The sequence below is a fragment of the Equus caballus genome, chromosome 9, assembly GCF_041296265.1.
Source record: "Equus caballus isolate H_3958 breed thoroughbred chromosome 9, TB-T2T, whole genome shotgun sequence".
In the NCBI taxonomy this organism is placed as follows: Eukaryota; Metazoa; Chordata; class Mammalia; order Perissodactyla; family Equidae; genus Equus; species Equus caballus.
In genome coordinates this window covers 62,146,902-62,161,057 of record NC_091692.1, presented here as the reverse complement: position 1 = coordinate 62,161,057, position 14,156 = coordinate 62,146,902, and positions in this window count along the sequence as shown.

Genomic DNA, 14,156 nt, shown 5'->3' with positions numbered 1-14,156 from the left:
AGAGAGTTGATCTTAAAAGTTCTCATTACAAGAAAAAAGCTTTGTAACTATGTATGGTGATGGATACTAACTAGACTTATTGTGGTGATCATTTTGCAATATATACAAACATCGAATCACTGTTATACGCCTGAAACTAATGTAATGTTATATGTCAATTATACCTTAATTAAAAGAAAAGATCAGTACTCACTTATATTTAAACTATAGCAGCGTAACAGTGAATGAAATAAAGTTGCATCATTAAAAAACATAGCTCCCTGTGTCAAACAGCTATCAAACGGCAAAGCAGGTGTTTAAACACAAGACTTGGGCCAACACCCATGGTCTCGACCACTGGGCTAAGTTGCTCCCCTTGCACGTTCACCAGGCTTTCTGTGGTGCTTTCACAGACCACATGCGTAGACAAAGGCCTAAAACAAAGCAACGTGGCCATTTTGTGCCAAGAACTTCCTGCCTGCTTTGTAAGCCTTGGTCAAAATCCCGGCAGGAGCAAATCAGGAGCTAAATTCTGAAGAAGCAACGCCAGGGCGTCCCTGGCCCGGGGAAGGTATGGGCTTTGCTAAGGGGCGGTCAGCATTTCTATTTCATGCTCCATTGATTCCAGCCAAGATTTATGCCAAGTCCTAGAAGCTGGAAGCCCTGCCTTGAGTTTAACCCACACACAGTCTCTTCTTTCTGACTTTTTAGGTTGAAATTCTTCTCTTATTCAAAGTTGTGTTTCTAACGGATGCCTCAAGGCTGAGCTGAAAATGTCAGACACCATCAGTCTCAGAGAGAGAAGCCAAAGGGGCCGTCTGACGCTCGGACGTGAAGAGCTTCGGAAGACGGTGCAGCTCCTGTTTAAGGCAGTGGAGGAAGGCCATCCTGAGAGGTGCCTTTGTTGCTCCTCACCCCACCCCCCACCCCACGCCCTGGTGAGGTGACAGCCAGAGGCAATACAGCGCCAGGGTTATGAGCAGGCCTCTGGACAGAGTTGCCTCCTCTGCTTGCCACCTGTGAGAGCCTGAGTGACTCCATTTTGAGTCTCAGATTCCTCATCTGTAAAATGCAGCCACAAATGCGTCCCTCATACACTTGCTGAGGGGGTTAGATAGAATCATGTGTATAGAGCATTTAACAGCAGTACCTTGGTAAACAGAGCTGCTGGACTTCAGATTAGCCAGGGGTTCAGTTCTGTTCAAATTCCTTTGATTCACTTCAAATTCCCTTTTGACAATAAAATTCCTATTCTGGAATATGACTTACATTTTTCTACAGGTAGGAAGGACATAGAGATTAAGTCCCAAAAGAGTGCAAAGAGCAAATAGGAGAGGAAGGGAGAGGAGGATAGTGGGTAGAGCAGTCAGAATTCAGAGTAGCCCCCAGGATTCCCGCCCCCCCCACCCCCCCGGCACACATGCCCTGTCTAGTCTCTTCTCTTCTGTGAGCAGGACTTGGGAATCTGATGGCATAGTCATGCCTGTGATTACTTTCTGTTACACACAATTCCATCTTAGCAGACTGGCAAGAGAGATTTGTCCAGCTGGTCAAGGAGGGAAACGACCTGCCATGTTGAGAAGTGCCACTTGGCTAGGGCCAGAGGGAGGCCTCCAGGAGCTGAAAGCACCCTGGCTGACAGCCAGCAAAAAAGCAAGAGCCTCAGTCCCATGACTCTAAGAACTGAGTTCTGCCAATAATCTGAATAAGCGTGGAAGGGGACCCCAAGCTCCAGATGAGACCACAGCCTGGCTGATGTCTCAATCTCAGCCTGGTGAATCCCTGAGCAGAGAGCCCAGCTATGCCGTGCCTGCACTTCTGACCCACAGAAACGCTGAGACAATAAATGGGGGTGGTTTTAAGCTGCTAAGTTTGTGGTAATGTGTTATGTACCATAGAAACCACTATAGTGAGAAAGGTCAATAATTAGAATTTCTTCTTGCCCTTTTTCCCGCTCTTCCCGCAAGTAGAGATGGTGCTTGGAGAAGGCATGGAACAGGCAGCCAAGGTTAAGAATATTCCAGATTTTGGCACACAGGGCCCTCCACACCTCTGGCCTTTCTTCCTTTGCATTCAGAGGCTCCACAGGAGCTAAAGCCTGGGCTCCTCCAGGGTTAACCCCAGCCCATGCTGTCACATCATTAACTGATGGATCTGGGAGACCTGAGGGTATTTGCGTGGGGGGAACAGGGCTACGGAATTATTCAGAGGAAAAGTTCTACCTCCTTCCAGTATCTCATATAATCTCTCTCTTTAAAAATATACACATTTGGCAGACATCCCAAGGCCTTGAAAAGAAATGAGTGAGTTGTCACCTGAACTATTTATCTAACATCGGGGGAGAGGGCAGCTGGGAGTGAGGTCGTGATAGGAAGTGGACTCAAGAACTGAGTCACGGTGTTAACGGAAAGGCTTGCAGATGGCCCAGGTGGTAATGGAGAGAGAGGGGACAGAGGGACGACAGTGACAAGCGGTTTTCTAAGCACTGATAGTCTGGCTCTGGACATTTCAAAGCAGTCCCTTCCTCTCTTCTTGCCCTCATGTTCCTCTCACAGGAGGACATTTCTGTAAATTCTCTTTGAGTTCCTCTCCTTCCTTCCCCTCCCCAACTAGGAGGTAGAGATCACAGGGTGCCCTCTCCCGGGGTATTTGCACATCAGGGGGAACGGCCGGAAAGCCATGAGGTCTTCAGGATCCAGAGGGTGCAATGACTAATGGTGGGTTTTCAGGCTCCATGACGTAGAGTAGAGGGCACTGTTTGGGGACAGTAAGCTTCCAGGAGAAGCTTCCCCGGTCCACCATGTCAACAGTCATCCGTCTGACTGCTGTTAGGCCCGGATGTCCCCAGATTGTAGAATGTGGGAGCAGCACAGACCTTCTGTTTCTACACCCTGATCTTAGGATAAAGGAACCGGGCCTGCAGAGGTTAGAGCAAATTGTCTGAGGCTCCTCAGCACAGAAAAAGACAGGGCTTCGTCTAGAATCCAGCCCTTTGACTTCCCAGCAGGGCCCACTGACCCACACAGTTTCACAGTCACCAGCGTGGATGCATGTGGCCAGAATCCAGGAAGGTCACGAGTCTCAGAGGGCAAAGGAAAAGGCAGCTAGACCTCCTGCTAGGTTGGCTGGGGAGGAGAGGGCAGCTGAGGGAAGGCCCAGCACCGACTGAAGACCTGTGGGGAAGGCGGGCAGAGGGAGCAGGAGGGCCTGAGGGGACAGGCAAGCAGGACTGCAAGAAGCACCCATGGCTGCCCCACCCAGGCTAGGCCCACCTTGAGCTCTGCTGAATGGTTGAGGCAGCCTCCTCATGGGCCTCCCAGCCTCCAATCTCTAGTTCAGCTCCACGTTGCTGCCAGAGAGATTTTTCTAAAATAAAAATCAGATCCTGCCACACCCCCATAAACCCTTCAGCGGTTCCCCACTGCCCACAAGCTGGAGCAACTCTGCAAGGTCTACAAGGCCCTGGCACGTGCACTTGGGGACGCTGTGGGCACTTACAGAACATCCGACTAACAGAGGCTTAAGCAAGCAAAGACACTGCATGATTTACAAACAAGAAGTCTAGAAGTAGGCGACCAGAGCTGGAGAGGCTCGCTCTCTTTCCGACTTTCCTCTCACGCTCCTTCGCGTGTGGGTTGATCGCCTCAAGGCCGCAAGCTGCTTGCTGCAACAGCCACATCACGTCTGCATTCTGAGCAGGAACGAGGAGCAGGAAAGAAGTCCCTGACCAGCAGCCATGACTGTCTCCTTCGTTAGGAGAGCAAAGCACGTTCCTGCTGCAACCCCCTAGCGGACGTAAGCTTACCGTCATTGGCCAGAGCTGCATCACATGGTCACGCCCAGCTGCAAAGGAGCTGGTGAAAGGTGGATTTAGCTTTTCCAACCACAGTAAGCTGTCCGGGGAGAAGGGCTGGGAAGGACTGTTGGGTCAGTCTGGCAACACTGAAGCCACACTGGCTTTTTACACTCATTGGTGGCCACTTCCGCCTTGCTTGGAGGCCTTACTGGGGTTGAGTCACCATTCCCGGAACGCATCATGCCCTTCCATGGGTTCTCAGTCTGGAATATCCTCCCCCACCTTGCCAGCCTGGCAAATCCCGCCTTCTCTGAGCTCCTTACACCTCCTCCACGCCGACCAGATGCCTCCACAGTGTCCTGCACAAACCTCTCCTACGGCACCTGCTCGGTGACGGCAGGGGTTCCTCCAAGGGCGGGCCCTCGGAGGACTGAGCTCCTCCAGGGCAGCTGTTGAGTCTCAGACTTAGTTTCTCCGATTTCAGGCCTAAAATCTTAGTCATACCTTTCTTTTGTCCCACATCCCGTATCCAATCCATAGCAAATCCTGTCAGCTCTGTCTTGAGAATATATCCAGACTTCTAATGCTTCCCACCCCTCCCGCCCTCCACCCTGCTCCACCCTGCTCCACACCACCACCATCTCTCACTTGTATTACTGCAGGGGGCTTCGAACTGACCCCCACTCCCCGCTCTCCCACCCCCATCCAGTCTGTTGTCTCTGCAGCAAATCATGACACTCCTCTGCCTTAAACCCTCAAACAGCTCCCATGTCCCTCAGAGTTGAAGTCAAAGTTCTTTTCATGTCCTATAAGACCCATATGATCTGTCACCACCCCTTATTTTTCTGATCTCATCTCCTACTACTGTCCCTCTCATAAGGGCAGCCCCAGCCACGTTATTGACTCCTTACTGATCTTACCAGGCACTCTTCTGCCTCAGGGCCTTTGCATGGCTATTCCTCTGTCTAGACCGTTCTGCTCCAGATATCTACATGGCATGCTCCCTCACCCCTTACAGGTCTTTATTTAATGTCATCATTACAGTGAAGCCTTTCCTAACCACCCCATTTAAAATTGCAATACCCTGACTAATACTCCCCATCCCTTTTCCAGCTTTATTTATCTTCAGGTGTATCTAACATAGCATATAATTTATGTATATAATTTGTTCGTTTGTCTCCACCACCCTCCCCAGAGATTATAAACTCCATGAAGGTGGTTTTGTTCTCTGCTGTGTAACTGGCACCTAGAACACACAACAGTTGCTGAACAAATATTGATCATTGATTGACTGATGAATGGATCTTTGCATCCCCAGCACAATGCTTGGCCATAGCAGAAGATGAGTGAGCGTGGTGAGCTCAGAAGCACAGACTGGAGAGAATGAATGTGAAGTACAAAGGCTCTGTTAGGAAGCTGGCATTAGGACAGTGTGTCAGGAACTGGGCGTCACCCCATCGGGAGCAGAGTGTCGGCAGGAGAGGCTGGGGAAGGGAAGGGAGAGAGGGCAGTGACATTCAAGCCATTCTTTCCATCCAGGATTAATTTCAATTAACTCCCAAAAAGGCAACTCAATTCTGTTTTCTCTTTCATCTTTCAAGTTCAAGTTCTATTAGCAAAAGCTGCTGCCCATGGCATGAATCTTGATTGAGAGGGTAGGAGGAGGGTGGGTTTTATGCAGATGGAAGAAAAATACAAGAATAGGAAGCCCCACTGACTGTGCTGAGTGGGCAGCAGAACAAAGGTCCAATTGTGCTGGTGTGTAGCCTGGCCAAAGAGAAAGTGGGGAGGAGAAAAGGAGAAAGAAAGGCCATGGTGCAGTGCCCAAAACCTGGTCACTTCTGTAACGCCAGCTCTGTTTGTGACCCAGTTTAACTGCAGTGGGTTGTTTGCGTCGTGGAGTCAAATCTGGGCAAATCTGGTGGCGGTTTTTAGAATCCAATTCAAGCTGGATACACTGGGTACCAGGTTTCTCTCCGGTGTGTGGTTTCCCCAGTAAGCAGTTTCATTCCCTCAGACCTGGACTCCAGGAGAGACTGGGTCTGCTCTGCTCAGAGTCAGAACAGGTAACACAACGCAGGGAGACACGATTATTCTTGTAAACGGTGGCCATACGCACTTTGTGAGTTTCTGAATATTTATGTGAGTTTCACACAGGGCATCTCCGAAGAGGGAAGAAACAAGCTCCTGGACAGGTGGCCACAAATGACACTAGATGTGGCAGTTGGTAATTTACAATTTTAAAGACTAAACAAGAACAAATGTGTGTTGAAGTTGGGAACGCACTACAGAGCTTTAGCCTCCATAGTATATGTTATGGTTCTGAGTTTTCATTCTTTTTCTTTTTTTATAGTCATCTGCAGAGAATGCAAATCCCATTTTTAAAAGCTATCATGTGACTCCATGTGTTTCCATTCTCTTTAAAACTGTAAAACACTTATTAAATTAGAAGAATGTTATCTTGCAAAATACTCTAGATTAAGACACACAGGGAGCTTAATCTTGTTGATATAAAATAGGCAACTTAAAGGTGTTCAGTATTATATCTGAGTATGAATTGTTCCAAGAGCAGCATAAAATGAGAGAGCTCAGATAACAGAAGCCTATTTTCATGTTTGTATAACTATAATTTTACAAGCAATATAAAAATGTAACAGAATGATACAGCAATTAGATTTTTGTTAATTTTAAAACTTATAAGAAATGATATGGCTGCTGTAGCCACTATGGAAAACAGTATGGAGATTCCTCAAAAAATTAAAAATAGAACTACCATACGATCCAGCCATCCCACTACTGGGTATTTATCCAAAGAGCTTGAAGTCAGCAATCCCAAAAGTCCTATGCACCCCAATGTTTATTGCAGCACTGTTTACAATAGCCAAGACGTGGAAGCAACCTAAGTGTCCAGCAACAGACGAATGGATAAAGAAGATGTGGTACATATATACAATGGAATACTACTCAGCTGCAAAACAGAACAAAATCATTCCATTTGCAATAACATGGACGGACCTTGAGAGAATTATGTTAAGTGAAATAAGCCAGCGAGAGAAGGATAATCTGTGTATGACTCCACTCATATGAGGAATTTAAAATTATGGACTAAGAACAGTTTAGTGGATACCAGGGGAAAGGTGGGGTGGCGGGGTGGGCTCAAAGGGTGAAGTGGTGCACCTACAACATGACTGACAAACATTAATGTACAACTGAAATTTCACAAGATTGTAACCTATCAATAACTCAATAAAAAAAAAAGAAATGATATGGCTGCTGTGCTGCCATATTTCTGGAGCATAGCTTCATTGAATTAATACTAAAATTTCACTATTTCTAATTGTCATGAAGTAAAACTCTTTGGCTCATTGTTATCATCAGCTTTTCTTGTTAGGAGAGCTCTAGTGACAAAGAATTTACAATCTCATTCTTAGAAATTCTAGACATTTGCCTGACCTACATGTTTATTAAATCCTTCTGAAACTTCCTTGAGAGGAAACCAGAGAAAAAACCCTGAAAAGTAGGATAAAATTTCCTTTAAAAACCTTTGAAAATGGATCATGACATAAGTCAAAGATCACATTTTTTTTCAAGTTTGAACTGTTGACTTTACAAATTTCCTAATCTGAATTTTTTAAAAAAGATGTAGTTAATGATCAGAATTCCATAGTTCCTCTTAATTGTTAATTCTGCCAGGTTTCTTAGAAAAAGCCTGGTAAGTAATCAATTTCTGTTGAACTTGATTTCAATATTCACAAAAGGATTAATAGAAGTTGTTTATAAATCACTTTAATCTTCTCGAAAGAACAAAAAAAGTTAAGTAAGTGTGCCTCTATAACTCATAGCGTCATCAGTACAGCCACAATTGTTCCAAACTTTCTGGGATAATCCTGATCCAAGTACCTATATTTTTTCCATTGATGGAAATTGGTTAAATATATAGCTGAATGAGATTTAAATTTTGTGAGCTTTCTTTTTCATAAAACCAACTTCAGAAATTAGCAAGAACCGTTGGTGAAACCACCTGTTCTATTTTTCAGTTTGGAAAATATCATCACTGTGACCATGAACTTTTTATTGAGCGCTATTCTGCTAGAGCTGATGGGATTGTTTTAATTTCTTCCAATTTCTCCGAGAGAATGCCAAGTAAAAGGGGTATGCAAAGTCTCCTTTGCAACTGGATGGCAAGTTTACCTTCGGCAGGACCCCATTCCAAGGTCATGGGGTAAAGCCGTGAGGAGAGGAGGACCCCAGGCCTCTGGACACAGCACCAGGTCCAGCTGAGGCTCCAAGCTAACGAGTTGACTGCCCTGCTTGCTCACTTGCATTATGGGTCTGATAAAACCTTCCTCCTCCTTGGGTTTTTGCAGGATCGCATGAGATGTCTGTGAAACTGCTCTGGAAACCACCAAGAGCTGTCTGTTGTGAACCGAGCTGGGAGCCAGGTGCCCTGGCCCCGGGGGCCTGAGGACCCTGTGCAGGACCCCAGCTGAGAAACCTGCCCAGCTGAGCCAGAGAAGAGCCTGGGCCCCAGGGCAGCTTCCTCAGCAGCAGGAGAGAGCTGGGAAGGTGGATCAGAGCCGAGGCACCAAAGAACCACGGGTGGATGGCCTGCCGCCTCTGCTCAGACCTGAGTATCTGGAGTGAGCTGTGTGTCTCTTGAACTATAGGCTTGAGCCTTGGCTATCTTCAGGGAGATGATCTGTGGGACCCCCAGAAACAGCACCCAGGGCTATGAACTGTAAAGTACTAAGAAGCCCCCTTTTTCTTTTGTAAATTCATGTTACTGAATAAAAAGTAAATAACAACACTCATCATTTCTCTCCATCCATCCTCTCCTCAGTTCTCACCCCTGCCTTTAAGAACCCTCTTTCCTTACTCCTGGGGAGAAAGAGGGCAGCTCTTTCTGTTGTCTGGGGAAAGGTCACATAAACATTGCAGAATGTTCCTAATTATAACCCAGAGTTCTAGTTATACAAGTGAAAGGGAATCTCATGATCAGACCCAGATTCAGTGTGTCACCTGCATGCACCTGTATACAATTAAAACCTCCTCTCCTGTGTACGTATAGCATGGAGCAGTCGTCTGAACACACTGTAACCTTGGATACCAGGAAACCCAACTTTCTCACTCTCGTTGCTAAGGCAACGGGACAGAGGTGGGTGTTGAGGAGCCCAGCATATCTATCTACATGCTGTGCTGCCAGCAGGAGGAAATGGGATGGAGGAATAGGAAGGGCATTGGGCTGCCCACCTCTCCAAAACCTCAACGGAAAAGGCTGCAGGGACAGTGCAATAGTCTGTGTCACCAGTGGCCAGAGAACCTCTAGGTGGGATCCTATTATACATTCCTAGAGGGGTGCAGGGCAGACAGGGTAGGCTGGCGGGAGGGGGGCAGATTGTGGGCAGACATGGGGGTGAAGGAGAGGGATGCTGGTGAGCTGAAGAGTGTGGGGTGGCGGGGAGACAGCAGCTAACCTAGTGAGATGAAGGCTGGATCCAGAATATTGCTGGCACAGAACCAAGCATGAGAGAACCCAGAAGATAATCTTAGCCACAAAATTCACACTAGTGAACTATGCATGTTAGCTTGATTAATCCTATAATGAACCACCAGTGAATGGTTCGAAAGTAAAGCTGAAGGTTTTAGAATATTCTGAAGATCGGGTAGAAGGAGACAAAGGTATTAAAACAAGAAACGGCCTGGTTCTACCCCATCACCATTTTGATCAAAGACCTTCGTTTACTCTGTTTCCATTGGATTTGACCTGCAGAGTCCAATGGCCTCTTCAAGTGTAGGAAGGCAACAGGCCTTGACCTCCTTCAGGGCATGGAGAGGGAAGAGCTTCCCTACTCCCTTCTGGCCTTGGAGTAGAGAATCAGTCCACGTGCCCTCAATCCAGGCAGTGCCTCTGGGTCAGGCTTTCATGACCCTAAACCACCTGTTTCCACCCTGTTCATGTATCATTTATAACTTTTATTATTTTGTTATGATTTATAACTTTTTATGATATAGAGAAGTTCACAAAGACACAGAGGCAGTGGGTCATTAAAATAATCATTAAGGAAAAATTAATAAAGTTTTGGATGGAGGGGAAGGTCAGTCAACAAGCAGACAGGAATTCTTATACTGGAGAAATCTAAGCTGAAGGTAGTGGCTAAAATTAAGCCCAAAATTTAGATCTAATCTTTGTAGCCAGTAAGTTGCAGTCTAAACCAGCAACTCAGTGAGGTTCTAATGATCTTATAGGCACTAGAGATGTCAATCGCTGTGCCTTATGCCTACTGGCCCTGCAGAGGATACCGCCTGGGGCCATGGCCCCTGTTGCCCTCCTGAGCCCACCCTCACTTATGCCCACAGCTGGCTAGATGAAGGTGGTCCTTCCATAAACAGGCCATCCATTCATGCAGCAAACATCTTTTGAGGATTGACCACATGCCAAGCTCTGTGACAAGTACTGTGACTATAGTGGCAAACAAGACTGTCAAGTCTCTTCCCTTAGGAAGTTTGTAGTCAACAGGGAAGAAAACCCCAAACAAATGATTCCCCTTTGGTGTAGCAGGATTGGATGAACTAGACCAATTGATTCTTCTCTCAGAACCTGGGAATTGAGACAATGAGTAGGGGAGCCAGGGAGCTGAGAGGTCGTGTAGACCTGGGAGCTGAGAAGGTGACTCTGGCCGATGGGAAAGGGGTGAGAGGGTACTCGCCTACAGAGAGGGGAACCTGGAGCAGAGGATGGGGAGAGACTCAGACAAGAGACCTGTGGTCAGATGGAAAGGAAGAGAGTGGTCTTTGCCAAAGCTTTCCAGAGCCCATGAGGCCTGCAACAGACATCTTTAACTGTTAGCTTGAGTAGATTTCTGTTGCTGGCAATCAAAAGAAATTTGGTTATAACACTTGCATTTCTTCAAGGGCAACAAACATTTTCACAGAAGCAAACACTCAGAGGCCTGTAGAAATTTCTGTTTCCTTCCATCTTCAGCCCTCCTCTTAGATTCCTAAGTACAAACCTAGACACTCAAGCTGATCCCAACTCAGGGGTTTGTTGAGATTGATCTTTCACACCCCTCTGCCTTTGCACATGCTGATCTTTCAGCCTTGAACAACTTCTCCTCCTTTCCTCCCCTTCCTTTCTACACTTTTTTTTCCTTTAAAAGACTCAGCTTAACTATCTCTTCTTTTGTGTACAATGAACCCATTCACCGCTGCCCAGAGAGTTGACATGTTGTACACACTTCTATCATAAATTCTATTCACTATAGTTACTTGTTTTCACATTTGTCCTCCCCTCTGGTCTCTGAGGTTCTGGAAGGCAGGGGCGTGTTCATTCAACAACCTCAGCACTGAGTATATATAGCAGTCAATAAGTGTTTACTCAATCAGTGTTTGTTAACTTAATGAATGAACCTTAACCATTTTTATGGAGGACTCTATTGGTGTTTATTGACTCCAAGTTGCTGAGGTTCCCCAATCAACTAAGGCAATGCTGATGCTGCCTTAGACCCTGCATGACCAGGAGGGAGGCCTCAGGGTCACAAACCTACCAGCATCCACCTCCTGACTCATTCTTTATGATTTAAAAGGAATGAGGAAATAGCCAGGAAGGTGAGTGCGGGGTTCTCAGAGGAAAGTCTTGGGTAATAGGCAACATCACCATAGCACACACTAGCGCCTGACACATTCTAAGTGGTGCAAATAAAGAAATCCATTGGAACCTCCCAATAGCCTAAGAGGTAAACACTATTATCATCTCCATCTGTCAGGAGAGATAACAGGCACAGTGAGGTTAAATAACTCGTCACTCAGATAACAAGGGGCAGAGTCAGGATTCAAACAGGTAATCTGCTCAGAATCTGAGCTCTTATCCAGCACACTAAATGTCCTAGTCCGTTTGCACTGCTATAACAAAAGACCACAGACAGAGTGGCGTATAAACAACAGGAATTTATTCCTCACGATTCTGGGGGCTGGAAGGCCAAGACCACGGCACAAGCATGGTTGAGTGTTGAAGGAGGCTCTCTCTTGGGTTGCAGACTGCCTACTTCTCACTGCGTCCTCACATAGTGGAAGAGGCTAGAGAGCTCTCTGCAGAGTCTTTTATAAAAGCACTAGTCCCATTCACGAGGCCTCCATCCTCATGACTAAAGCACCTCCCAAAGGCCCCACCTCCGAATGCCACCAACTTTGGAAGTTAGGATTTCAGCATGTGAATGTTGGAGGGACACAAACATTCAAACGTGGCTCTAAATCACCTCTCGCGTCCAGTATGGTGGACATCCCTCATTTGTGCCCCCCGCAGCTGTTTGCCTTCTTCTGGTAACTAAATAGAGCACTGGCTTTCCTCGGGGAAATCAGCTCCTCCACTCTCACCCTTGTGCTCTGGTTGGAATGGCGGAGCACGTGACCTAGGCCTAGGCCAACCAGAGCATCCCATGCCCTCGGCCCAGTGATTAGACCCAACGAGAGCCCACGAGATTCGACAGCGACCATTGCAGGGACTTCTGCGAAGAGACCACTCCATCTGCTGGTCTTGGAGACGGAGGACTGTGAAGATCAGCTGCGGCTGTCTCGCTGTGCTGTGCTGTGGAGCTTGAATATGAAGTCAACACACAGGGGAGTAGAGCCGAAAGATGGGGAGAGAACCCAGGCCGTGATGACCTTGTCCGAGGCCCTCTCAAGCTGTGCCTGAAATCAGACTCCTCTTGAACTTTTCAGCTAGATGATCCAATAAATTCCATTTTTGCTTAAGCCAGGCCTGGTTTTTAAATTTCATTTTGTTTGTTTGTTGCCATAGGCATGTGAACTAGTCCTAAACAAAATGATATATCTCAACTGAGGTTGGGATGAGGTGCAGAAGTGGGGGAAAAGTCAGTGGCCACGTACAGGGGTCACACGTGTGGGGACAGCCTGACTGAACAGTGGAGGGGCTGGGAAGAGGCACAAGGTACTTGGATATAGTAGTGATAAGTCTAAATATGCAAAACTGAACTGCTCATGGTTTTTTGTTTTCCATATGGCTAAAAATTTTGTGCTTTTTACATACTGTCTCAGAAATCATAATTGGGCCTTTTATTTCCTGATTTATAGCACTGGCTTAATTTCTTTGCATAGTTCTATTGTATTTCCAAAAAGCTAAAGAGAAGAATGTACCCCTCGCATACACACATGCACACACCCACGCCATGCCCCAATGCCCCTCCCCCACGCCATGTCTATGTGGCATATACTCTCTCTAGGACTCACCTTATGTTCCCCTTCCATGACAAGCACCCAGGGCAGAAATGCTCTCTACACATGTGCTGCTTTGTCCCTAAGACTTGCTGCCCCAATTTGACTGGCTGGGCCATCACTAACCACTGTCCTCCCCTCCTTCTTAAATTCCTGTCATCTGGCAACAGAAAGACAGATGCTCTGGCTGTGCCCAAGGATGTCATTCACAGCCTCACTTCCACTTTCGATTTTATAGAACAATCATAAAAGTGGTTTCATCTTCTTCGGGTTTATATCTGTTTTCCAAAGGAGATTTAGAAGAACATGAGTCTTATGAGACGTTTCTCACAAACAGAGCTGGAAATTCAATTTTAAAAATATTGCGCACATAACCCCCCTTAGAGATTCACGGCGTGCACTTTGATTTCAAGGCTCTGAGAGAGAGGTCCTTCAATTTAAATTTTGTTTAACCCATCTTTTCTCGTATTTTACTAGCAAAGCATTCTTTTTAATGTTGTGTTAACTCCTAACATTCTTTGGAACAAGTATTCCATAGAGTATGTTTTGAGAAATGCTGATTTAAAACAGAGTAGAGCATGGTCAGTATATCAGCAAATCTTTTATTGACTCTACTATTGTTATAGGAATGTAACTTCAAAAATTTGAAGTGGATTAGGAATGTTCTTTTATCTTTTGCTTTGATGATTTTTTATGTGCAAATGGATATGAATCCATCATTTTCATTCTTTTTCTTAAATCTTGTAGTTCCAAGTGTTCTTCATGCCTACCCTTGCAGGAGGTCAAGTGAGATGAGAACTAAGAAATGTCCCTGGATTTGCTCTAAGGGTGTACGCATGAGACAAGCAGGAACAGAGGTAATAGCTAAAAATACGCCCTGGAGGTAGAGTACAGCTGGGAGACAGCGGTTAAATCTATAATGATGGCACTGAGACTGCTGAGATATGTGTGCTGTGGTCTCTTCCGCTATTGCTTTCCTCTCTCCAGTGGTGGTGGAGTGCAGAGCCAAGGGAATGGAGAGACAGAGCAGTCTGAGAGTTAGGATGGGGGTCACAATGGATGTCTTTTCTTTTCTTGTTCCCAGTGTGAAGCCATTCTTAAGGCTATATTTTGAATACTGTATATGCCAAGTACAGTGCTGAGAGTTTTCTTA